Source organism: Mixophyes fleayi, chromosome 1, assembly GCF_038048845.1.
Source record: "Mixophyes fleayi isolate aMixFle1 chromosome 1, aMixFle1.hap1, whole genome shotgun sequence".
In the NCBI taxonomy this organism is placed as follows: Eukaryota; Metazoa; Chordata; class Amphibia; order Anura; family Limnodynastidae; genus Mixophyes; species Mixophyes fleayi.
In genome coordinates this window covers 29,511,399-29,539,059 of record NC_134402.1, presented here as the reverse complement: position 1 = coordinate 29,539,059, position 27,661 = coordinate 29,511,399, and positions in this window count along the sequence as shown.

Here is a 27,661-nt window from a genome sequence, read left to right as displayed (position 1 = left end):
CTGTGTTTGAGTTTAAATTCTCCCTTCACTAGAACAAAACGTTAAATATACACAATGTAGCCTTTTAAGCGCGAAACCGCTCGAACGTGTTTAAATTGTCTCAAACATGGTCGGGGGTCTGTTCAACTTGTTCGAATTTAGGATACATGTTTCAAACTATCTAGAGTTCGAGAATTTATTGCAATTTTTTTCGAACGTCAGGAGTGGTTCGAGAATCATTTTGAAATATTCTCGGCATCTCTGCATATGAAAGCGCTTCCCTTGGTTTATAGCAGAATCCTGTAACTTTACATATAGAAACAGAGATTTTAAAAAAAAATGATACTTGTCCTTTAACATAGCATTGCCTGTAATTTAAGTGTAAATGATTGTTGCATAAAGATATTTTCTCTTTGACCCTAAATCTGAGACGGAGCGCAGGTAATTAAAACTAGAATGCCACCAATGACCATTAGATTCTTCACTTTTTATAATGAATTGAAAGCCTAATAGGAAAACTCATAATACCAGCCTCCTTAACATTAACAATTACCATGATTAACAATGATACTCACAACTCATTTTTCATTAAAGACTATGGAAGAGATAAGCTTGTTTATATAGTCTAGCTTTTGAACCAATGAGCCATTTATCACAGAGAAAGCAATAAAAGGACAGAACAGCACCCAGCAATTAAAACTTGCAAAGTGACCTTGTGACAATGAATGTCCCACCTTCTTCAGGAGAAACAGTTAAGTAATTGTTGCAAAATCAATTGAAAATAGATAGATAATTTGTAGGTTTGTCAAACCATATATCTCTGCCTGGGGCAAATGTCACGCATTTGCATAGGTGCATAAACTTTAGGAAGACAACAGGAGAGGAAACACATTTTTTTTTGTGAGTTTTAGCTTTAAAAAATACACATTTGAAGGTGAACTGCAACACATAAATGGGAAAGGAAAATTTTGTTTGTAGTAAAAGTTATGTTGAGCAATTGCACCAAAGTGACATGTCCTAAGGAGCCTATAGCAGTGCTGGGCAAGTTGAAATAGCTTGTGGCCCTCCAGTCTTCAAAGGGGCCACACAGAGGGGGGAGGGAGAGCACAGAGCATTCCTCCTCCTTCAGGTATGCAGCATGACCTCTCTGCACTGTGCAGAGTGGGCCACATGATGCAGAAGTCAGCTGACCTCCTTCTGAATGGGTAGAGCCGACTGGGAGACAGCAGGTGGAGGCTCAGCGGACTGCTGGGCTTGTTGCCCACTGTTGGCCTCCAGTATTAGCCTTTTCTTTGTTACACAGTAAGCAGGACTGCTTGCAATGCTGTATGTCCTGTCAACTCCAGCAAATAAAGTTTGCCATCTATATTTGGACAGCGGTCTCCTGTATTGTCAGCGTCCGACACACAACAGCGGTTGTAGTGCCGCGGATTCTCAGTCCTGCAGTTTGGGTGCAAACAGCTTGGTTTAATTGTCAAAGTAAAGGTGCTGGGTTCTCACACACGAGACCAGAGTAAACATAAACTATACAAATAAGACATATGTCTGTCCACACTCATTAAATAATTTATTAGTGTGAATGACACCTAATTTCTGCACCTCAGGACAAACACAGGTGCGTCTGACCTGCTCTTAGCAAGAAATGACCTTGTTCTGACCAACTCCTCACATTGTCTACTGTGATCTCGTGCAACCCTTTCAGATGTCACCATTTTGGCCCCATATGGTGCCCCGGGGAAAACAGGGCAGCACCTCTTAATATGTATAGTTTGGAGCAGAGAATGGAAAGGGGGGACATGATAGGAACCTTCAAACATATCAAGGGTTTGAACAAGGTACAGGAGGGAAACATTCTACAAAGGAAGAGAAGTATTAGAACACGAGGACATGTACTGACACTGGAGGGAAACAGGTTCAGAGGAAATCTGAAGAAAAACTACTTCACAGAAAGGGTAGTGGATCAGTGGAATAGTCTCCCATCAGAGGTGGTAGAGGGTAATACAGTAGAGAAATTTAAACATGCTTGGGATAGACATAATGATATCCTTACAAAGAATAAAGGATCAAATAGGTTTGGAGGTTACCATATGCTAAAATATGGGCAGACTAGATGGGCCAATTGGTTCTTATCTGCCGTCACAGAAAGAACAGTTGCACTGAGATTTTATGCTTTTGTGTTTCGTAAATACCCCTTTTTGGCTGGAGACATGTTTCTGCTCATCTATCTGGCCCTTTAACTGCTCCCAGACTAGGAATTATCTGCTCATGTAAAGGCTAAATAAGAAGGCAGGTGGTGCACAAGGTCAGACGTCGAGGGCGCACAGATTGCCTGCACTGGCCCTGCGATGGGCACCTTTCATTGTCTGTATTTTGCATACTGTACGTAACACCTCACCTGGATTACAACATGCATGGATTGAATTCAATTTCCTAGGCACGACAGCTTACTATCTGCTTTGTTCCCCAAAACGTTATAAATAAAGCTTAATTTTTCTAGCGCATTTGAGTTTTAAAGACTTAATTCTTGTTATCCATTTGAATAACACATAATTGCAAATGAAGTACAGTCAGCAACCCTGGTGACTTCTACTCCTTCCCCCTATGCTCCATAATGTTCAACTACCCATTTAATAGCAAGACATTCCGTCCCTACTGCAGGAAACGCTATCCGTTCTATACACCGCGTTCCAGCCCAGAGGAGGTAAATTAGAAGGCCGTGGGTGCCAGTTTTTACCAAATAGGTATTATTATACAAAAAAAACAGGAAAATGTGATTTTAAACACCTACTAGATATGCTTTTCCTCAATAAAGCAACCCGTGTAATCAGATATAGAATATATGTCATTTATGGTGAAAGTCGTTTAAATAGATATATACTCAATTTTTTTAATTCATGAACGCCAACTGATAATGCAGTCTTTTCCAAATGTTGTTGTTTGTTTTTCTCTTACTGTATTATAAGAAAAAAGACTAGTCCAACGTATTGCCTTTTTGCAGTACTAAGGATTACAATTTTGCAAAGTGCAGCTACCTTGATTCAATACTTACCAGGGCTGAAGGGGGGTGTAATAGGTCAACACAGTGATAACATGGAAGAGAGGAGCTGACAGCTTAACTCAGGTCTAGCTCTAGCTCTCCGATTGCCCTGTACAATTGTAAGATGGCCAAACGTCCAATCAACTAAACCTTGGTTGCACAATAAGAAGCCCAATAAAGCCCAATAAAGATATCAGAGAAACCCATTGACGAGTGCACACTTTCACTATGCATCCAATTATAGGCATATTAATAATAACATAAACAACTTACTTTTGGGATAAAAGTATCATGACATCCCAAATACACAGTAAACAACGCAATATATTTTATATTAGATCTGAAAGTGGCGTTTCCGTGATTCCATTTTTTTTTTATTAGTGATTATACTGTTAAGAGCTGTTCATTTATTTTATAATTTCATCCTCATCATCACCATTTATTTATATATAGCGCCACTGATTCCGCAACACTGTACAGAGAACTCATTCACATCAGTCCCTGCCCCATGGGAGCTAACAGTCTAATTACCTAACATACACACACACAGACAGAGAGAGAAAGAGAGACTAGGGTCAATTTTGATAGCAGCCAATTAAGCTACCAGTATGTTTTTGGAGTGTGGGAGGAAACCGGAGCACCCAGAGGAAACCCACGCAAACACGGCAGAACATATAAACTCCACACAGATAAGGCCATGATTGGGAATTAAACTCATGACCCCAGCGCTGTGAGACAGAAGTACAAACCGCTAAGCCACCGTGCTACCCTAATAATTTAACATATATTCTGTGTTCTGAAGTGACACACGCTTTTGTGTATACAGTAGAGGTGGACGGGCTCGGTTCCCCGAGATCCGAATGCTACCGAATTTAGCCTATCCGAGTACCGAGCCGAGCACGCTCGGTACTCTCCCGCCCGTTTGAATTCGAAATCGAGGCAAAACGTCAACGTATTCGTTTTTCTGAGCTCGGTTCTCGCGAGATTTGAAAAGCATAAATACCAGCCTCCACAGCAATCCATCGCCATTTGACAGAGGGAGAGAGCAGTGTTAGGTCACAATGGCTATATCAGCGCAGGGACAGTGCAGTAATTGGAGACATTATTGTTTGTATTCAGTACCATTCTAATCTTAATACCTGTTGTTGCAGCAGTAAGAGGAGAAGAGAGGAGGGGTTTTTTTTGTTCCGTTTCTGGCACTCCAAGTTTTGGGGTGTCCCCCATTCATTTTAAAACATTATTCTGCCTGTCAAAAAAGTCCTATTTGGCAGCAGTGTCAAAAAAATATATTTAGCACTGCCTATTGCTTTTGGGGTGTCCCCCCTTCTTTTGAAAAAAATATTTTGCCTGCCAAAAAAGTCCTATTTGGCAGCAGTATCTAAACCAATTTGTAGCACAACAAGTGCTTTGGGCTCAGAATGGATTCAAAGCAGTCCACATATGAGCAGAATCAGCAACCAGGCTCTGTCAACAGTCCTGATGGTAGTGTTCCCAGTACGTCATCTGGGAAAGACGATGTCAAAGTACACCGTCTTTTTAAATCAGGCAAAAAAGCACTCACCCAAAAAAAATTATACCGCGTTGAAGCGAAAAAGAAGTGTTACTGAGGAAAAGTTAACTGCCGATAAAAAAAAAATTGCCATTCTACACACGCAGTGGCAAAGAGAGAATGAGGCCTTCGTCTTTCTCTATTAGTGGCAGATCCAAAAATGTTACAGAGCCTACAAGTGGTGAACAACTACTGTTACGCGTCAAAGCCGAGCTGCAAGATAACAGTAAGGCATTAGAGCAGGGGTCAGGGAACTTTTTTACCTTTTACCTCAAAATATATTTAGATACGCCGACGTTACCCCCTTGATTTGAAAGGAAGGAAATCATATATTATTAATTATTGGAATTCCAAAGTTTATTGAATCTATTCAAAATTTCTTTGAAAGCTTCAACTTCAAAACTTCAGGTTTTGGAGAAATGATGTTGCTTAATTTTTGATACGAGAGCATCAATATTGGGGCATTTTGATGTCAGAGTAATTTGGATACAGTCTTCAGCGTCCAATCGATTTCTCTGCTTTGTTTTTATGTTCGTTAGAGTGGAAAGGTAGCAACTTTTTGACTGCCTCCTCATGTGCAATTTTGAATACCTTTGCAGCTGTTTACATCCAAAAATATGACAGTTTTGCTTTGTTTTCCAATGCAATACGTGCTTTATTATTGCATCGAAGCTCAAGAAGTGCCTCTGCCAACCCTTGAGGCTCTTCTGGTACAACAGCAATTTCACATTTAAAAAGGGGTCTACAATCCAACTGACAGCATGTGAATCGGCAGCATTACCCCCAGGAATTTCATTTTTACCCCATTTGGGGTAATTTACCCCTGTTCCCTGACCACTGCATTAGAGGATAATGTTTGCTCTGAATCACAAATGACACCAATCCCTGTGGAGAGTCCATCCAACAGTGGGATGTCTAATCGTGAGCATTCTGTTAGTGTACCCATAAAGAAGGGCCCTTTAAGCAGTTCTGCTGATGTGTGCCTGAACAGCCCGAGTGTAGCCGGTGATACACCAAGTGAGGATGACACTTTGTCTTTAGAAGAGGATGTGGGGGAGATTTGGGTATCTGACGATGAGGATGCGGTTGATTGTGTAAGTCCTGCAGCAGTGTGGCACCAGTGGCAGCAGTTCTGGCACCAATATGCACTTTCCAAACACAAGCAGGTATGACGCAGGGGGCAGAGCACAACAGATTAACATCTGGGCTGGTTTGATAGCTTTTTTTTAAAAATGTGTGACCTTGACCATAACTCCAACCAATCCTACTATTAACATGCAAAGGATGGTGGAGGGCCTATCAGGGACTAAACTGTATTTTTACTAATTTGCACTCATAAGGTTTGGGTGTAATATACACCCAAAGACGAGTGCTCAATTGCTAAGAGTCATTGATGAAGAGGAAGACAAGCAGGCGTGTCTATAGAATTTGCAAGACCAAGTAATTTGAATTCCAAAAGTGGTGCACAACTACTGTTCTGTGTGAAAGCCGAGCTGCAAGAAAACACTAAGGCCAATCCCTGTGGAGAGTCCATCCAACAGTGGGATGTCTAATCGGGAGCATTCTGATAATGTACCCATAAAGAAGGGCCCTTTCAGCAGTTCTGCTGATGAATGCCTGAACAGCCCGAGTGTAGCCGGTGATACACAAATTGAGGATGCCACTTTGGAATTAGAAGAGGATGAGGGGGAGATTTGTGTAGGCGACGAGGGCGCTAATGATGATGTTGATGATTATGATGCAGACAGATAGCAAACTGCCTTTGTCCATTTCTTTTAATATTCTAATTCTACAGTCTATGCAGGCTGCTTCTTTTCTATTTTAATACAAGTGGATGGGGGGGGGGGTCTGATGCAGACAGATACCAAACTGCCTTTGTCCATTTCTTTTAATATTCTAATTCTACAGTCTATGCAGGCTGCTTTTTTCTATTCAACTACAAGTGGAGGTCGGGGGGGTGGGGGAGGGTCATAGACATCCACCAAACTACCTTGGTCCATTTTTTTTATATTGCTCAGTCTGTCCAGGCTGCTTTTTTTCTATTCAACTACAAGTGGAGGGCAGGGGGGCTATAGGCACAGAAACCAAACTGCATTTGTCCATTTCTTTAGATATTTAACTGTAAGTGTAGGGTGTAATACACCCAAAGACGATGGCTGCATTGCCAATATGCATAGATGGAGAGGAAGACAATCTGTTTTGGGTGTAGAATTAATGAAGGCCTACCTACCAGGAAATAAACAGTTTTTTTGGATAATTTATTAGCTTTATAATTACATTACTTATCCAAGAAACAGGTGGAGTACTAAATTTGGTTATTTTATGCCCCAAAACATTGGTTTTCCAACAAAATAGCAAAATAAAACCAAAACCAAAACACGCAATGGCGGTTTTGCAAAACCAAAACACGACGGTAATCCAGATCCAAAACCAAAACCACAAAACCAAAACATGGGGGTCAGTGAGCATCTCTAGTATACAGCAACCTGTTCTGTCTGTCTATATACTGCAAGTAACGTTTAGGCAGAGCGCACTTATACCCATATTCAAATGGAAACATATCCTGAGATATGTTTGGATATGAGTATGGTCGGGACTATGTACAAGTTATGGGCTCTTTTCTAAACCTCGGGTTGCGTGCAAGTTGCGTCTGAACGTCAATCAGACCCTCTGTTTTGCATTATTCTGTAGCTCCTTACTCTCTGTTTTTGTGCAAGGATTGATATGTTATTCACCTCACTGTCATTCTGAGAGATGGCTTAATAAGCCTTGGTTTCCTGAAAGAGACATTCCTTCATGGTTGTTTCTTATATAAATTGCATATTATGCCTCATATCTTACTTTCCACTTTCTTCAGTTTGATTTCATGGTGCAATCCAGACAACCGGTAACCAAAACTGACGGAAACAATTACTGTCTGCTTCTAAATCATGTCTTTCACTTTTAATTTCTCCTATTGGAAAGCATACCTGCCCATCAGCTCACCCAACAGAAAAGGAATACAATATCTGTGTCACAGCTGATGATTCATTTGAGATGAGCACTTAGATATGCCATTTATATGGAGTTAATAATTTAGTGTAGACCGTGTGTTCAGATTCTAGCTATTATTTATCTAGCACATTCTAGAACACAATAGCTAGAATCTGATTGGTTGTTATGGGCAACACCTACACTTTTTTCTTTTTAGAATGTTTGATAAATCTCCACCTTAGCTTGACAGGTTAGATGCACAGAAGCGCATTAGGTGGATTCACAAGTACACTAATAAACGGACTGGCAGATTAAAACTACCATTGGATCTAGGTCGTGGACACCCTGATGAGCACCCCACCAAAACTTTTTTTTTTTTTTACCATTCATAACCACTGTTTCAGATACTCAGAACTCTTTATTGTCCACTTTGAGTCTCTTTTGATTTTCAGTCTTCATTAGAACACATCTTTTAAAGAAATATTTAAAGTGTTTGTTGTGCAATATTTTATCATGGATTCAATTAATATTTTCACTTCCTTTCTTCCAATGCCATGAACTAAATGGGTTAATTAGATAAATGCAATCTGGACCTTAAACAGTTTGATTATACCATTATCGCCAGCGGATAAATGACAGAGAATAGATGACTTGCCAACAAAGAGGTGGTTAGACAGCTAATTAGTATTCTGCCAATGACATGGTTAATTAGCCGATATCACCAATAACAAAGGAAGATAAATTAACCTATTATCACTGCCATTAACACCACAGTATCTCCCGAGTTAAAAATCAGTCTTTGAAAACATATACTCTATTTTGCATTCTTTAACATTGAAAATACATCATATAACCAATATAACAATGACAGCAATAGGCCAATCTGTATTCAATATAAGGAAAATTATTGTTATTATTTATTTATGCAGTGCTACTATATTACATAGAAATACCATATTGTATAATACTGTACAGAGAACATTTAATCACTCACATCAGACTCTTTCCCATTGAGGCTTACAGTCTAAATTCCCTAACACACAAATCATACATGGATCAATTTTAGACAGCAGACTATTAACCTACGCTTATGTTTTTGGACTGTGGGAGGGAGCTGAAGAATCCAGTGGAAACCCATTAAAATACAGGAAGAACATTCGAACACCACGCGGGTTGGGCACTGGTCGCAATCAAACTTATACGCCCAGCGTTGAGAGGCTGCAGTACCAACTCATGTGCCACCGTGCTGATAAACAGGATGAAGCAACAGGCAATATTTTCATGCTGAAATAGAGGATATCATTTCCAAGTTTACATTGTGGGCCTGATTCATCAAGGAACGCAAAGTGAACGCAATTTGCTTTTTTTAAAACGGGACGGAAATTGCACTGATAGACGGCCGTATTCAAGTACAAGCGGACCTACAGAAATACCTCCATTTGAATACGGGTATAGGTGCGGTCTGGCTATATGTTATTTACTGGACGCAGGGGTGTAGTACCATTTAACGATACTGACTATCCCGACAGCGACTATAACAACATGGCAATTCTGAAGACTACTACCCTGACGTGAAAAAAAAAACGACTTACCATGCAACAGATGAAGTGATGTGACGACCCAATTTGTTGCCGACTGAGGAAAATGACGTCACATCAAAATGCGACGCCTCTTAAAGCGCCGATGGATGGACCCAGCTTGTAAAGGTAAGTTTAACCCTAACCCTAACACCTAACTCCTAACCCTAACCTTAACTCCTAACCCTAACCTTAACTCCTAACCCTAACCTTAACTCCTAACTCCTAACCTTTACTCCTAACCCTAACCTTAACTCCTAACCCTAACCTTTACTCCTAACCCTAACCTTTACTCCTAACCCTAACCTTAACTCCTAACCCTAACCTTAACTCCTAATCATTTTACTCAGTCAGCAACACATTGGGTCATCACATCACTTCATCTGGATCATGGAAAGTCTTTTTTTTTTCAGGTCAGGGTAGAGTTGTCATGGTGTTGTAGTCGCTGTCGGGGTAGTCAGTATCTTTAAACTAGCTACCACCGGGATGGAGATAGAAGTACACATTGGAGGATATTCACAAGCATATGTACAATATAAAGTCTCATCGGTTAATCCTATAATCATTAATAAAAATGCATTTAAAAAGTATTATGTTTTACAGGAAATACATTTATCAGGTTACTATCGCCTACCGTACATCAAATGCAGTTTTTGCAGTTGCTCTTAATTGCAAACACATGTTCTAGCATGCATACGCGACTGGCATCACTATTAATTGACACTTACACCTGCGCTGTAGCTGGTGCAACTGATACGGCTAAAAATCACATACTTGAGAGAAGCCCAGAGGTTGAATCGGACAAATATTCGTGCGTTCCACCATGGCACATCCATACTGTATATTGCCTACATGCATCATCCCCTTCCCTTCCCCTTTCCACCCTTCAAATCATAGGCGGCTGAAAGTGTCATTTGCATTTGAACTTGAATTGCATGCTCTTGAGGTCACTGGCGTAAAGTCCGTTTCTGAGCACGCGCAGAGCAATTTCAAGCAAGAGACGGCATGCAACGGGACGTTCCTCGATCCCTGTGTATCTGGTGAATCCTCTGTTGTGGGCCCCTCAAATTACTGCATCATTGTCAACATGGCTGCCAGGTATATTTTGATATATGCGTGTATATATGTGCACAGAGATGAAGTCCCTCCTTACTCACATGGCCGCAGCTCTCAAGTCCAGGTTGTGATCAATGACATTGTTAATGTGCCACCTCAACCTCATAGTACCCTACTGAAGAATAAATATAGGACTCATCCAGCGCTCTTGTGTCATGTGTGTCACAGATAGGTTCTGACATGCCACTACACAAAATTACTCCCTTGGAGACCTGTTACTGCCAATACCAAATTCCTGGTACTAGCTGTGGCTATGATTCTGACCAGTAAACTCATCAATCTGACCCCTGGTCATCGTCATTATCTGACAAATGAGGATTATAGCATTCAAAAGAGCCACCAGATACCTCCTGGGCCGTTGTGGGTCCTATTCAAGTAATACAACAGCCGAAAAAGTAGTCCAGCTTCTGGACCAGTAGTATAACAATCAAGCTATGTCCACTAAGCAGCTAATAATTAAGGATTTCAGTGAAAAATAGGGCGAACATTAAGGGGTCATTTAGAGGTGGATGCATTTGGGTCTAACTGCAACTAACCAAAGTGCGGCTTTCTCATCTAGTGACCAGCCAGAGCGAAGGTGCTTTGGATTGCATAATTGTGGACAGGCCTCCCGGCCTGCCGTTAGCAACACAGCGCTGTAGGGAACAGCTTAACATCCTTAATATGCATTTTTTATCAACTTTCTATAGGAAGGGTGTATTTATTTTAAATAATGGAGTTTTTCTTCAGTGTCTGTGTTTATTTACCATATTTTTCTATGTGGCTCTAAAGGTCCTAGTGGGTCTGAATAAAAGGGCATCCCACATACCTAAGCAATTTAAAGCTTCCCAGAATTGCTGGGACCAGTACTGTTTTCAGCACTGGAATATATATCCCAGGTGGGGGCCACATTCTTTGTGGCGGCCTGAATGCCCTTGGCTGGGGCTGTGTCCAACTATGATGGGACCCACTCTGCTGGTTTGCCATTTTTAGTGTGAAGTGCCCAGCTTGTTATAGGCTGGTGCTGTTTGAGGCTTTTGTGAGAGGACCCCGCACTTTTCGTCTCCCCACATCAGCGGCAACCAGCACAGGTTGTGAGCGCCGGTGCTTAGCTCACTTTTAAAAAAACAACACAGCAAAGGTCCGTGATCATGATCATGTTGAACACCCAGCGACAGATGCGCCTCCTGATGGGCATATCTGTCACTGCTTTCACCTCTAATTATCTTGCAATTATGCGAACACATCCTTAATGTTGATGGTCTACTCTTGTGTGCTCTTCCCTTCCTCGGTCCGCCACTCCAGGTATAAGGAGGCGCAAGTCAGAGACGAGCAAATATCTTAATGTGGACGTACACATGCACATTTATGGTGAGCACAAAAAATGTACTTTGCAAAAAATAGGGGCTGTGTCCAACTCTAAACGAACCCCTAAGTGTCCACGCAAGCAGGTCAGTGAACGACCATGAGGGTCCAATTTTTTCTCCAGAAATTAGGTAAATTATCACTTTAAAGGGAGATTCAATAGGTCGCGATGAGAACTTCGCAACTGCACAGAAAAAATATTCGCTCATCAGAGGATATTTCACTAAATAAATACACGCAAGGTGTGTCCATGGGCGATCTAATTGAATCTCCCCCAGAAACAGAGGTATCACATCCATAACCCCAACACAGATATTGCTGTCTTATTATGTTAGATCTTTGGTTCAAGGTCTGCATCCTGTGCCCAGAAATTATGCTCTGAGAACAAAAGAATGATCTCATTATCTGCTCAGATCACTGTGTCAACTACCTGCATCTAATTCAGGGCTATCAATAATATAGAAACCATCAATATATCTGATCTAATTCAAGGCTATCAATATTATGGATACCATCAATATATCTGATCTCCAGGCCAGGAAACATAACAACAGGTTTTATCTCCAGAGCAAACTCATACTGTATTTGCTGTTGGATTTTGTTTGTGTTCCTTTGCTTTGTTGGTCCAGAAATGTATTTATTTTATCAGCTGATTTCGACTTTATTTGTCTCAATACGCAACCATTCATCTCAGCAAAGAAGGGACATATTCTTCTTGCAAAGGAAAACTTAGGAAAAAAATCTTCAGAATTATATATATGAAACAGACATACAAAATAGAAATGACAAATGAGATGGTTTTTATCTATTTACACAAAGAAACATTTACAGCTGCCTGAACTATAACGTTGGAGATATTTTCTTCTCTCAGTTACATGAAGTTATACGGCAGAGATAATAGACCAGTGTTGTCACTTACAGATCCATGTAAGACCCTTTAAGAATATCTGGAAAACCATGGGATTGTAAATTACTATATTTGCATGAATGAGTTCATAAATTTCCCTCTTAATAGCGATGTATGTTAGCATATTGCTAATTAAAAATGAGGCTTTAAGCTGAATGCAGAGAAACGCATCTGTTTGTCATGAAGCAGGCACTTACCTTACAGGGATAAGTCTGGTGACATGATGCTGCCTATGGATGTAGGGGGGTGGAGTTAGGCTTTGTTTATATATATTAGTGCTGCAATAGGCATTCTTCCTCTAGTCTTTAGGAATTCCTTCCCGCCCTCCCGGTTCTGTAATTTTATTTAATTAGATGTATTTACTATGTTGAAAAGAGGCACAGTAGGTGGGAGAGCTTTTGCAATCACCGCCTAATTCACACAGTGCTACCGCTGATTGGCCGCACGTCACTACTCCTTTCGAAGCACCCTGGCTCTCGGTACCTTTGTGCGAGTACCCCTCGACCTGCACTGTGCGCGTACGGTCTTGTGAGCCCAGAAGGGAGTAGTTACGATGACGCCGGATTTCTAGCACCGGACGATCGTAAAGGACTAGGTCCTGGGACCAGTGGTTAGTGCCTGTGGGCCATACACTGTTCGGTTTTGCTATTGGTCGTTAGCTGATTGGATCGCTCTCGCCGCCACCCTTTATAATTTGTAATTAACAAACTTTGACCTTTTGTTTGCCAAAAATAAAGTTGTCAGTGTTTTTATTTGTAGATAAGAATTTAGAGTGTTAAGTAAACCATTATTAAGGTATGGTGCAATGAAGAGGGAATCAGCAGTATGCAGTTTATCATTTATATCATGTTTAAAAAAACATCAAAATACTGATACAAAACAGCAGAGCCGTAACTTAGAATTCTAGCGCCTGGGGCGAGAAAGAGAAACGCCGCGCTCCTAGCCCTCAAATTTAACCAAACTGACCTAAAATATTCCTAAATTGCACCCCCCGCTTCAGCGTTGCGCCCTGGGCGGTCGCCCCTGTCGCACAGCCCTAGTTACGGCCCTGCAAAACAGTATTTTTGCTGACTGGGAATCTCATTTGCCAAAAGCGTTCACTCTGCTCAGTCAAGACGATGCATTTCACCCATTGGTCACTGACAAAGTTATGGATTTATGTCATACTTGTCTGTTCTCCTAGAATGTCCGGGAGACTCCCGGCAAAGTCGGCCAACCTTCCATTCCTTACTTCATTGTTCTGAAGAGAACGGGGTAGGGCCTTGATGAAAAGATTCAATGCAGCTTGCTTCATCATGTCCTTGACCTTGCTGTGCAAAGATATGAATCACATTGTAGCAAGGGGTGGGGGGCGCGATGATGCCGATGTATGAAATGCAGTTGGTGTGTACGCCATACTCCTTGCTTTTGCAATAGCACAGTTTAAGGTTTACTCCACTGTTCCATTTTCAGGAGACACCTCTGCAACCGAGAATTGTGCTGAGTTGTGCAGAGACTGTATTAAATGTGCCAATGTGGAATGTGTGAAGCTTTTTATTACATAGCTTGAAGTGCAACTAGTAATATGCTTCTCTGCTGAAGTGCAACATGCAGGCAGTAAAATGGATCCCAGTAAAGATATAGCACTAGACTGAACACTACCAGCTCTGCATTCAAGTCCTTTTATGGATGTTAAATGGTCATGTGCCCCTACACACCACAAGGGATGCCCCTAAAAAAAGCATACCTCCCAACTGTTCAAATTTCAGTGGGACAGCCCCGATTTTAAGGCTTTGTCCCGCAGTCCCACCCAGGGGCATGCTTTTCCCATGGGTGGGAATGTTACGGGAAGGGAGGTATGTAATGATCAGCCTAGTGATTTACAGCACAAGACATCGTGGTTACACCAGACCTGTAGCTGGTTCAAGTGATACGACAGAAAAACAAGTACCTTAGAAATGCCCAGAGCTTGAATTGGGCACTGCTGCCCTTACTGTACATTGACAACATGCATACGCCCATTCCCCTCCCTGTCCCGCCCGTGAAATCATAGGCTGTCGAAAGTGTGATTTGCGCTTGAATATGAATTGGGTGCTCTTGTGTTCACTGGTGTATAGTCTGTTTATCATCATCATCATCATCACCATTTATTTATATAGCGCCTCTGATTCGCAGCGCCACTGATTCCACATCAGTCCCTGCCCCATTGGAGCTTACAGTCTAAATTCCTTAACATATACACACACAGACAGAGAGAGAGAGAGAGAGAGAGAGAGAGAGAGACAGACACTAGCGTCAATTTTGATAGCAGCCAATTAACCTACCAGTATGTCTTTGGAGTGTGGGAGGAAACCGGAGCAAACCCACGCAAACACAGGGAGAACATACAAACTCCACACAGATAAGGCCATGGTTGGGAATTGAACTCATGACCCCAGCACTGTGAGGCAGAAGTGCTAACCACTTAGCCACCGTGCTGCCCTACTTTATGGGCATGAGCGATTTTACACAATATACGTCTCATATTGGCATTTACGTTCCTTAATGAATCAGGTCCTTTGTGTCTATTTTGTCATATTAACACCTAAAATGAAAAGTCTGCCAATGTGGACTTGCCCTTTAATATAAATAGCAAAGCAAGAACAACAGGCATAGGAAGGGAGGGTAGAGGTTAAGTGACATGAAATGAATGAATGAAAATGTGTTCTACTACAATACGATTGTTTCAATGGACAATCCGTCCATCCCTGAACACAATCCAGTTCTCACTTGAAAAGAATGCCTTACTAGCCCCATTTTATCATTGTGCTGCCTAAATGAAATGCTTTCTTTTTATATGTGTCAGTTATATCCCATCAGAGCCTTGTTAGTGGCTACATTAATTGGTATTGTAAAATTACACATCTATTATTAAGATCCTCTCATCTTCAGCACTAAACGAGGTTCTTCCTTGCCATTACAATTTAATCTCCATTAATATTTTGCCCATACAAAATTTTAATTTAAACATATTTAATCCAAAGTGCCGTACAATAGACTTCTGATACAAGAATATTTAAAATTAAATTCCCAAAGTTCATTATCTGATAATTGGAACTAAATAACATCTTAACGGAGAGACAAACCCCACGCAAGGCAAGTCAGTTCCACTTAAGATTCCATTACAAAAGTGTTTGAGCTGGTATGTAATGGACCATAAAATTTAATTTTGAAATTATATTACCAAAAGTGATGGAACGACACTAGCCATAAAGAGACACACTGTGAGTCTTCACTCTTTCAATTGTGCCGTGTTCTTCTATTGATTGCATAGAAATAAAAAGAAATAATTTTATTTCGAACATGATAACATACATGTGTTTTTCATTTTCCTTATTCGAGTACCTCACTGCTTAAAAAAAGGAAGTGTAGCTGTATGTAATTACAAAGATTCCCTTATCTCAACCTATTTGCTGAAGTCATCCCAAAGAAAGACCTTTCTATAATCCATTGCCTTTCTCATATCTAATTTACATTGGTGGTAATCCCCTTCCTATATCAGCATTTAGGTAATGACTTTGGGATTAAATTGCATCTCTTGCAATTCTTTACTCCCAAATCTCCACAACATATCAGGCAGGCCTAGCTGAATAGGTCTGACAGAGCCCCGGTAAACCAATATACTGTGTAAGGAACCGTACTGTTCATTAAAAAAATGTTCTATGCCGTATAATGGATCTTAAATAAAAACCTCTTGACACTCTTAATAGATATTGATTGTGGCTGCTTCCATGAATATAGTTAAATTATGATTTTAAACCTCATTCTATCAAAGTGGTGTCAGGTAGAATTACATTTCTAAACTTTTAGACTTTGTTGAAAGGTATAAGTTACATTTTTTTTTTTAATGAAAGAATTGCAGGATGTCAGATTTTTATTGGTTTGAAGATCTAATTCCTTTGATTCCCTAACACAAATGCATGTTACCCTGAAAGCAGTATTTTCACACAGATTATTCCTGTTTATGAAAGGTACATTATACCTTACTTTACAAACACAGTCACAGATTTTCCACTGTTTATCATTTTCATCAGAACACTTCATTTAAGTCTATTATTCAACTAACAAAACACAAAATTACTGATGAGCGCTAGCTGAAGTAAAAAATTGTATATATTAAATTATTCAATTAAAACAAACAAAAAATAACATATAATGACATACGTATTCCACACGCTAGTATTGGCAGAAAAATACAATACACAATTTTAAAATAAATAAAATAAAACATATAACCTCCCACTCAATACTGAGCCAGCTCATATACGTTCATTTATCCAGATGAAATTAATTTGTATTCCAAACACTCATATGGTGATTTTTCCTATATATCCAAAGTCAAGTTGTGTTATATAGAATATTCCATCATCTCCGTGTGAATCCACATAAAGCTTTATCCTGTTATACATAGGGTTCACAGTTCTATTGTATTTGACCCTTTAGCCACAATTCATTACTGGATCCAATACAAAATATATATGCTCTTTAAGAGGCAGCCTTTATTTAGGAAAAAATAATTCAAATTCGATACAACACTGTTAGGGAACAATTACCAACATGACTATTCAACGAACAACAGAGTCAGTCCATTTTAGGCACCAATGAAAAGCCAAAAAGATTTTCCTCTTGTACTATACACAATTGTATTAGTGTGTACCTTACTTTCCAAGGATCATCCGATTTCTATGAAATTGGGAAGGATCCAAAAAACATAAAATCCACGGTGATGATTAGGCTTGAAAAGCGGGAGAGGTTGATTTCTTTGCCACTAGCAAACCCCTGACGCGTTTCTCCGCCACTTGGGGCTGTTTCATCAGAGGTTAACACTTACAGCTTCAAGGCACCTTTAAATACCATTAGATAGATTGTGGAGACCAATCAACAGCGATCTCCTCTTATTGGTTAATTGTGACAAATTACATTTCATTCAAAGCTGAACTTTCTCAAGATGCATTCTGTAATATGAAACCAGTGTACCTTTTCTCATGTCATTAGAACACCCTAAAGTTAAAATACAACTTAAACTACAGCGTTCTGTGTTTTGCATAAACAAAAACGTGATTATTGCCGGCTAATCACAGCACCATTTAGGTCATCCAATAACTTTTTTAGGTTTTTAGGTATTATTCAACCACGCTTTGCCCACATTCCTTCACCAACGTGACATAAACACCAATTTTTCAACTAATGTTTTCCCCAGAAAGTATTTAACTGTTAAGCCTAAGAACTACTTTATAAGGAAAATACTATCAAGGAAGTGAATACAGCAATGTAATGGCAATGATTTCCTTGTCTCAACCTATTTGCTGAAGTCATCCCAAAAAAATACCAAACCCTGCCCAGATTCGCCCAATGTCATCCACATTTTCGAGAGCCATGCCCAATTTCCAATAATCTTTTTTACCCTGCTATTGGCTACTCATTTGCATTGTATTTATATTAGAGATGAGAACTTTGGATTCTGGTTAATTTAACAAATCCAAGTTTATATATCCGAGTGGAGCCTCAGGTTGCCTCGAATTTGGATTGACAGCTCAGCTGTAAAAGGAAGGCAACATGTCATTATGACATGATGAGATCTCAGGCGATGTTGTTGCCGCCATCCCAGACTTGTGACTTTCTAGGAGTCCTGCTCAAGTCTCTGAGAAGCCCTTGCACAGGTCACATGGCATTATTGGACCAATCAGTGAGCATTAAATGCTGGACTCTCCAGAAAGACGGCTATTGTCTCTGGTGGTCAGTGATATGGAGGATCGCACGGTGTGTACTTTATGTCAGTATTGCAATCATTATCATGTTTTTGACTATCTGTTTTTTTAATGATTTGCCTTGGTACTGTGTGTAGGGTTGGTTAAGTGCTCAGTGTCAAAGAAGCGAGTCCTACTGTAAAATTAATGTGATCTTGTTGGAAAAGAGAACATTGGTGGATCAGGTGGGATGTTCAGGCTGAGCATGTCCTGTTATAATGTGTCAGATACTCAGGAATATTGTGAAGTATACAATATACACTATGCACCTGTTATTGGAAAAATGTAAATAAATCCAAACCTTTGTAATAAATAAGCAAAGTGGAACAATACAGATAGCAATAGTTGAATGGACTTAATTTATGGTATGAAGCCCTGTAGATGTGAGGATACTACTTCTCAAAGCGTTAGTATATTTTTCTATGAATCATTATTTGCAATAAGCACAGAGTACATCATCATCATCATTATCATTTATTTATATAGCGCCACTGATTCCACAACGCTTACAGAGAACGCATTCACATCAGTCCCTGCCCCATTGGAGCTTATAGTCTAAATTCTCTAACATACACACACATCCCGGAAACAGGAGCACCCGGAGGAAACCCACGCAAACACAGGGAGAACCCACAAACTCCACACAGATAAGGCCATGGTCAGGAATTGAACTCATGACCCCAGCGCTGTGAGGCAGAAGAGCTAACCACTTAGCCATCGTGTGTGTGTGTGTGTGTGTGTGTGTGTGTGTGTGTGTATGTTAGGGAATTAAGACTGTGAGCTCCAATGGGGCAGGGACTGATGTGAGTTCTCTGTACAGCGTTGCGGAATTAGTAACGCTATATAAATACCTGATGATGATGATGATAGTTATAATAGACCGCAAAAAGTTTGAACTACATAGAAAAAAATGCCTTAGTAATGCAGCACACCATTATTTAATACATACATGTTGATGACATATTTCCATTAACAGTATTAGCTTTAATAAGTAAATTACTTAGAGCATGTTGCTAATAATGTTATTAAAACAAATATTATGATCATCCATTATATTTACATCACCATCAGACAAACACACAACAGTAGTGAATATATATATATATCTAATATATAAATGCTTAGTGGCGTCTGTGTGTGGAAAAAAAAACCAAGTTGCAGCGCCACCTGCTGGGCAGAGTTATACACTGACCTACTAAATTCTTCGTGTGTGTGGGAAAAAAAATTCAAAAAGGGCTGAAATTTGGTAGGGCTCAAACTCATTTTCGTGAGGTAATTTTACCTCATGAACACACATGTGTAGAGGCGTGCGTTAGTGTGTGTGTGTGTGTGTGTGTGTGTGTGTGTGTGTGTGTGTGTGTGTGTGTGTGTGTAAAAAACTATTTTCTCAGAAAGGGCTCATCCAATTGACCTAAAATTTGGTATACTGACATTATTTGACGAAAAAATTAGAATAGTCAAGTCAGTTAACTTCCATCATCCCCGTTTTCCCCGTGGGAGGGGTAGTAAAGGCTAAATTTACGAGTTGAGGGGTCAAACTCACTTACGTGAGGTAATTTTACCTCATGAACACACATTAAAAAGGGCGCTTGCGTCGGGAAGTAACGATCTTCCCCTGAGGAGGCCTGGGCTAGGCCCAAATGCATGACAAGACCTTAAGTATCTTGATTTGACTAGAATGCATGAGTATCATGCACGGGTTAGCTTGTGTGTATATATATATATATATATATATATATATATATACACAGTGGTCAAGGTGGGGTTGCATACGGGGTATATATAACAAAAGGTGACCATATAAAGTACGAGGCTGTGGTTGGCTTTTAGTGACTGTGACAATTGACAGCAGGATGTGCATTATTCCTCATTATACACAGATTTTCCTAATTAGCCATTAAGTGATAGCATCAAAGCTTCACAGCTGACCAATTATAGGCAATGACATCAGAACTGTTTATGCAGATATTATTTAAAGGAGTTTATGCATATATTAATATCAATTGTTGTAGGTATTCTTAATATTTGTATTAATATTACTAATCAATAATGGTCATCATCAACATCATCATCATCATATTTGAATAATGGGTTATTAACATTAATTCCTTATTTTAAATAATAACAAAACTTCATGGCATGACCAGGGTTCATATCATTCATAAGGTAGAAAGCGATGCCGTGATACTCTTATCATTTCGATAATAAGTCCCTGAAATAGCCCGTCTTGATTGGCTCACTTTATTGGAGAAAGATCCCTGCTTACCAATGAAATGCTGGTCTGGTCAGTGTGGCAATGGGGGGATAGTTTAAAAAAAAGAGCTCCACCTTTATTAAATACCACCCTGATGTGGAAATGCTGAAATTTTCATTGGCATCATGGTTCCCCAAGTGACTATTAATAGGGACCCGCCAATGAGGTAGCTTTAACGTTGCTAAATAGCTTGACATGAGGGTACTGTCAATGCATCATAAGTGATGCAGGTGTTTTAAAGGGATTTTCATTCAAAATTGCACAAGGGTTGGAATATAGTGAATTTTACGTAAATAAAGAATATTTTTAGAAAGCTTTTCTGGTGTGTTCCCTATTTTTTCTTATAGGAAATAATTTACTGACCTGAATGCTCAGTCACTTTTTGACCAATATACATTGCGAGAATTAAATACTGGGCAGGGCACTTGGAGGTCTATTCGTTAATATCCGACTATAAGGCTTATTGCTACTTATAGCGGTGAAAGAAATTCACTTGTCACCATAATTTATCATTAAAATCGGGGATGTTCAGCTACCTCGGCATTACTGGCTTGTGGTAATGGTTACCTGAAAAAATATCGCTCTTTCTTTCTTCAAAGAATAAAGCATTTCTTCATTGACATTTTTTTCTAACATCACCATTCTGAACATGTACCATTGTGATTGTTAAATACACTCCCCCATGCTACCGCCCTATGATAACAATAGCCAGAGGTGACCCCTTGATGTATAGGGTGAAGTCATATCGCTGGGGAAATCACCCATTTTCGACGACCATGGGGCTTTTCGCCCTTTAATAAATATACCCTTTGTAACATTCTAGGATTTTTGTTGTACTTTAATTACTACATTATGGATGGGAAGAAAGAGTTATATACAGGTTACAGGTCACAGGTCTCCTTACCCAGCACATATTACACCCCGACATCATGAGGCATAGGTAGGATTCCGCTGTGTGTTTACAGGGATCCTGGAATATTGGTGAAGATAAGTTCTGAGACTGCTGATACAGGGACCCAGTGGAGGATCCAGGGGGGGGGGGGGGGCGATCGGGACACTAGCAGACACTTGCTGCCGACGGCTGCAGAGTATGTGCTGGTCCGTCCAGCCGTGACAGGCAGGGACAGTGTGCTGCCCGGCTGCTCTGATTGCACAATCAGAGCAGCCGGGCAGCACACTGTCCCTGCCTGTCACGGCTGGACGGACCTGCACATACTGTGCAGCTGTCGGCAGCCTAAACTGTTAGAAAGGGGCGGGGCCTAAATCGCCCCCCCTAAATCCCCCGGGGTACGGTCGTTTTCTAGATCCGCCCCTGCAGGGACCACCGGTTCAGCTGTACACAGGGATAAATACATGAGAGACACATTTTTCGTGTATTGATCCCGATGCATGTATACTTTAAATGTGGCTACACATTTCACAGACCTTAAAATCAATTACGAAAATTACTCACACCCCAATGTCACAGTAATACTACAACTACTACTACAATTATTATTATTGTTATTATTATTATTATTATTTTTTTTTTTTTTTATTATTATATTACCAACATTTCTAAATTTTAACCCTCTTGCTGCCAGGTGATCGCCAAGAGTCCAATTTGGAGTTCACGCATTGTCTCCATAAACAATAATTAATTTCTGTACAGCATACAATATGCACAAAGCAACTTGACCCTATCAATTTACATACATTATGGGTGCCCGCTATCTCTCCAGAAGCAGCAAACAGCCTTTCTTATCTATGAGAGACCCTCATTTGTAATTTCTTGCTGAGTCCACCCATTGCCATTATTTCTGTAATTCTCTCCAATAATAGAAGCCACCCTAATAAAAAGCTGAATTACATAGAGGTTACATGCCTGACCCAAAGGAGATTAGCTCTGTTCTCTTATTACTACATCTGTAATTCTATAATTGATTTTAGAATTCATTTTTCCACCATCCAAGCACTCTGCGGTAAATAGGTTATTGTGGGGAAATGTTAAAGATTAAATGTAACAGTTTTATATTTGAACATATACCATTTCATAATATTTGCCCCGGTAAGTGCTAAAGATTTAGAGCTGCCAGCTATATATTTCAAAATTAATTAGAAATAAAAAACATAAACAGAATTAATGAAATATAAAGAGAAATATATATTCCCTATTTATCATGTCACGAGAGTGTGTAATGCAACAAATTCAGCTGCAATCTTTTATCAACACCAATACATGCAAAGGACAAAGATTCCAGCTGCCATGTAAGAAAAATGCAGCCACAGCACAAAAGCCTGTTCTTTTTATTTTGTGACATTGTACCCAATTGCTGTATAGTGCCACATTTTTTATGTACACATACATGGATTAATATTAGCATCAGGCTCTTAAATCTTAATACCATACCATAAGCAAATGCATTGCAAAAAAACAACACTCCCATAACTATCACCTGCCCCCCTTGCATATAAACCACTCAGAACATACATAGGCACACCAACCTTCATTCCAGCTACTTATCTACTAAAAGACAGTGCTTTATGAAGACTCAACAGATCTAATCTAATTAAGTGCAGAAAATTTGGAAGTTTTTGAGGCTCCCCCACCCGCTTTGATAAACACTAATCAAGTCGAAATGCGTTTGTTTTGGGAACTGCATGAATTCCTCCATCTCATCTGCAACTCCTGGTAGGAATCACTATGTAAGTTGTTTCATGGTTCATCAAGTGTTTTAAGTTTCTGCCTCGTTCCATTTGTTTGTAAGTGGATTTTTTAAAATAAATATTAACATTTATTAGAAAGTGTAATGCCAAATCTGTATTTTTTTCCTATTTTTTATTATTACGCATATGGATATTGAAAAGACCACTTTGCATTACACTTGGCGTTGCATAAAAGCTGAACTTTATGCAACTTTGAAGTAAGTACAAAGGGGGGCTATCTTGTGTTTGGATCACTATCATAGGTGTGCACAGCACATTTCATTAGGGTATGCACCTAGGAAAACCTACAGAGGGATACTCTACATTGTAGCTTGCCGCTGGAGGGGCATGTCTTGCACTTCCTAGGGGGAGGGTGTTCAGAAGTGCCAACAGATCATGTTATGCCACACAGTAGAGCCCCCAGTTCATATTATATCCCACAGTAGTGCTCCCAGTTCATATTATGCCACACAGTAGTGCCCCTAGTTCATATCATGCCCCACAGTAGAGCCCCCAGTTCATATTATATCCCACAGTAGTGCTCCCAGTTCATATTATGCCACACAGTATTGCTCCCAGTTCATATTATACCACACAGTAGTGCCCCCAGTTCATATTATGCCACACAGTAGAGCCCCCAGTTCATATTATATCCCACAGTAGTGCTCCCAGTTCATATTATACCACACAGTAGTGCCCCCAGTCCATATTATGCCACACAGTAGAGCCCCCAGTTCATATTATATCCCACAGTAGTGCCCCCAGGTCATATTATACCACACAGTAGTGCTCCCAGTTCATATTATACCACACAGTAGTGCTCCCAGTTCATATTATACCACAGTAGTGCTCCCAGTTATTATTATGCCACACAGTAGTGCCCCCAGTTTATATTATGCCACACAGTGGAGCCCCAGTTCATATTATATCCCACAGTAGAGCCCCCAGTTCATATTATATCCCACAGTAGAGCCCCCAGTTCATGTTATATCCCACAGTAGTGCTCCCAGCTCAAATTATGCCACACAGTAGTGCCCCCAGTTCATATTATGCCATACAGTCATGCTCCCAGTTCATATTATGCCACACAGTAGTGTCCTCAGTTTATTTTATACCACACAGAATGTGCCCACAGTTTATATTATACCACACAGTAGTGTCCCCAGTTCATATTATTCTCTTTTTCACATATCCATTTTTCAGACTTTATATCACATATTTACACTTGGGTGTGTGTTTTTTTAATGGTAAAACCCTATATTAAGTTTTTTTAAAACCATGAAATCATGGTGAATATTGACAAGAACTTACAGCAAGACAGAGAACGAGGATTGACATTGGAATGAACATTGGACCTTTTTGGACAATATCACTGATACTCCATTGTCATATTTCCATTATATCCATCTGTCCTAGCCATGTCCCAAAACAACTGGCAAAGCTCTTTTTGGCTGATGGAAACTGTGAATGTTAAGCCTAAAACAGGATTGTTAGGGGTCATGCAAGAAAATGTCGAACCTCACATGTCCTTTGTATACTGACATTTGCATCTTCACTTACTTTATTCTTTATCGGCTGAGCTATAAGCAGTTAGTGTACGCTGTATTCTGCATTTAATCCACTTGTTAGAGACTTTTGCTGTTTATAATACAGTCTAAAGATATCTCATCCTATTTCAAGTAATCATCTGGGACTAATACTGTATCTCGTACAATTGCAGGACTGTTTGAGTTAAATAAGCCTGGACACTAAATCAGTATAGACTTCTGGTACAGTTTATAGGACTTCTTGGGTCAAGGTCTTTTTCAGGTCAGATCCCCAGGAACTGATTTTACTATGAGCTGAAATGATCCAAAGGTAAAGTCTAACACCAAGAGGCTGTTCTGTCCGTTGACATAATTGGAATAACAAAGTCAATACATGTAGCAGTTCTTGGTACACAATCTCCACATGATCTTTTCCAATGTAGATTAATTAGGTGTTATCAATTAATGGTCTGTTTAAAGTAAAGAGCTTTCTGGTCTGCATTTGAACTGGGTGTCAGTAAAGACAAGACCTCGGAGGATAGAGCGGGTCACCTCTAGATTAAGGAAATCAGATTTTACAATAGAATCCAGATAATAGCATTACTACATTGTAAAAAAAAACCAGTCAAAATAAAGAACAATTGTATATTTGCCAAAGTACAAAGTGATTGGATGATACAGGTTTAGACAGTGTTTATTAATCTCTGTGTAAACTGTCTGTGAAATGACAGTTGTGAGATTATTGAAAGGGCAAGCATGGGGGCAAGTGTTGTGCTTTCTAGACTAGTGTCAGTAAGTAAGTCAGTGTTTGGGAAAGCACACCTGAAAAGGTGATGTTCAGGAAAATGTATTATGGCAGACTAGCCAGTAATGCAGTAAATGCTTTAACTCACCCTTAGTCGTACTCTAACAAAATCTATGTTATCAAGATTTGTGCTGTGAAGTTCTGTCCAGCTCTTTCCAGTTTGCCATGCAAATGCGGAGGGACATGTAAAAATGGCCGCTCCACTAGGCCAACTCATGAATGTTGGTAGACATGGAGGGATATATGTGCGCAAGGACCTGACTAAGGGTTGCGTCCACCCTAGGCTAATACGCTAGCTGTGCCCCCTCGAATTTCCACGCCACAAATCGCGAGCCTTGAAATCTGTATCAGGCACGGATTATTACACTATTCTTGTTTCGCTTGTCGTCACCTCTTCACATTAACATATTGATGTCACACTCTGATTCTTTACTGACACTACCCATTTCCTCTGCTTCTATGCCAGTTGTTCATGTCATTATTTTAGGGGTTAGGGTTAGGGGTATTAGGGTTAGAAGTTAAGGTTGGGGTTGACCCTAACCCTAAACCTAACCCTAATCTCTAAAATAATACTTACATTAGATCAATGACAGCTGGGTCCTTCCATCGTCGTTTTAAGACAAGTCGCGGTTTGTGATGACATCATCTTACAGAGTCGGCAACACAGCGAGTCGTCCCATGAAGACATATGCATCCTGGTAAGTAGGTTTTTTTTGAGGTCACTCTACTATTCATTCGGTGTCCTCCTGTCGTCTTCTTCTTTGTCGGGGTAGTCATTGCCGTTAAACTGACTACCACCGCATCGAACAGGGTGTCTGTTCTGTACCCCAGGTCTGGCATTAATATGTCAAAAGTATTTCTGTGTCTGGGCACCAGTGGGCCAGTCTGCACTGATTAGTAGGCAGCCTAAGCAGCCTATTTAATTAGTTAATCAGGCACTGTGTGCACAGGTAAACGTGCAGATTTGTGGCCACAAATAGAAGCAGTTGTCTGTCTTAGGCCAGGTAAATTTTCAGCCAATCATCGGGCCAATCACCCGATAAACGACCACTTTGGCTCATATCACGTTAGTGTGTATAGTTACACGATGATTGACAATCATTCCAAAGTGCCGATCGTCGTTTCGATTGGTTGGTTGTACTGTTTAATAATTTCGTTCCAATCACCTTCCGATCATGCAGTGTATGCACTCAAGATCACGATCTCCATAGAGTTTACAGGGTCATGGTCTTTTCAGCCGATGCCGGCAATGAACATGTCCTGGTGGCTCTAGATGGAATAATTCGTTCATTCATTCTGAGGCTGAATATTTCATTACAGTCATAGAAGCTAACGATATTCGCTATGGCATGTGGATAGCTATGGTTAATTAGTGTGACAGGAATGAATGCATATTGTGCTGTCATTCTCTAAACGACTATAGGACCAGATGAAGAGCATAGATCTGTAGGTAAATTGTGTGTGGTGTGTATGCCAGACCTTCAGTCATAGGTACAATCATTGTAGAAAACAGATTGGTTGAAAATTTGTGTGTGCCTTATGATGTCCATTGTTGATGACCCTCAGTGACAGTTTTTTTTTGTTGTTGCTGTTTTATTAAAGTTGTATTGTTTTCTATGTCTTTCTGAAGACACATGCTATTGGAGAAGACCTCATTAACAGAGATACAACCTACCTGGTACCACTGTCTGGTGAGTGACTAATACAGGTATGTTCTCTGCCACCGTTTTCAGCCCAGTCACTCTAGGCATTAAGAAAACTCAATGTGCTTATTTCTCCCTTTTTATGTCCCATTGCTTAGTATGCCAGCTATATACCAACAACAATTGACCCCTACTGGCTTTTTCAACACTTTGCTAAAATAGGGCTTAATTTAAGGCAGCCCTTTGGAATACATCCATCATTGCTGCTAGCTGGGAAATCTATCTACAGTAATATTTTTTTTTCACTATTTAGCTCCCAGGTGGCTGAGAGTTGGCCAAAATAGCTTCCATTAATCACTATTTTTGTCAAAAGTTTGGAATGTACACAGTCCGTAAATTCTGCAGAATGAGATGCTATTATTATACTAGAAACTTAAAGAAAAACTCTCCTTTATAATGAATAATAGAGTCGATGGTCACAAGATTGTATCACACTGCCAC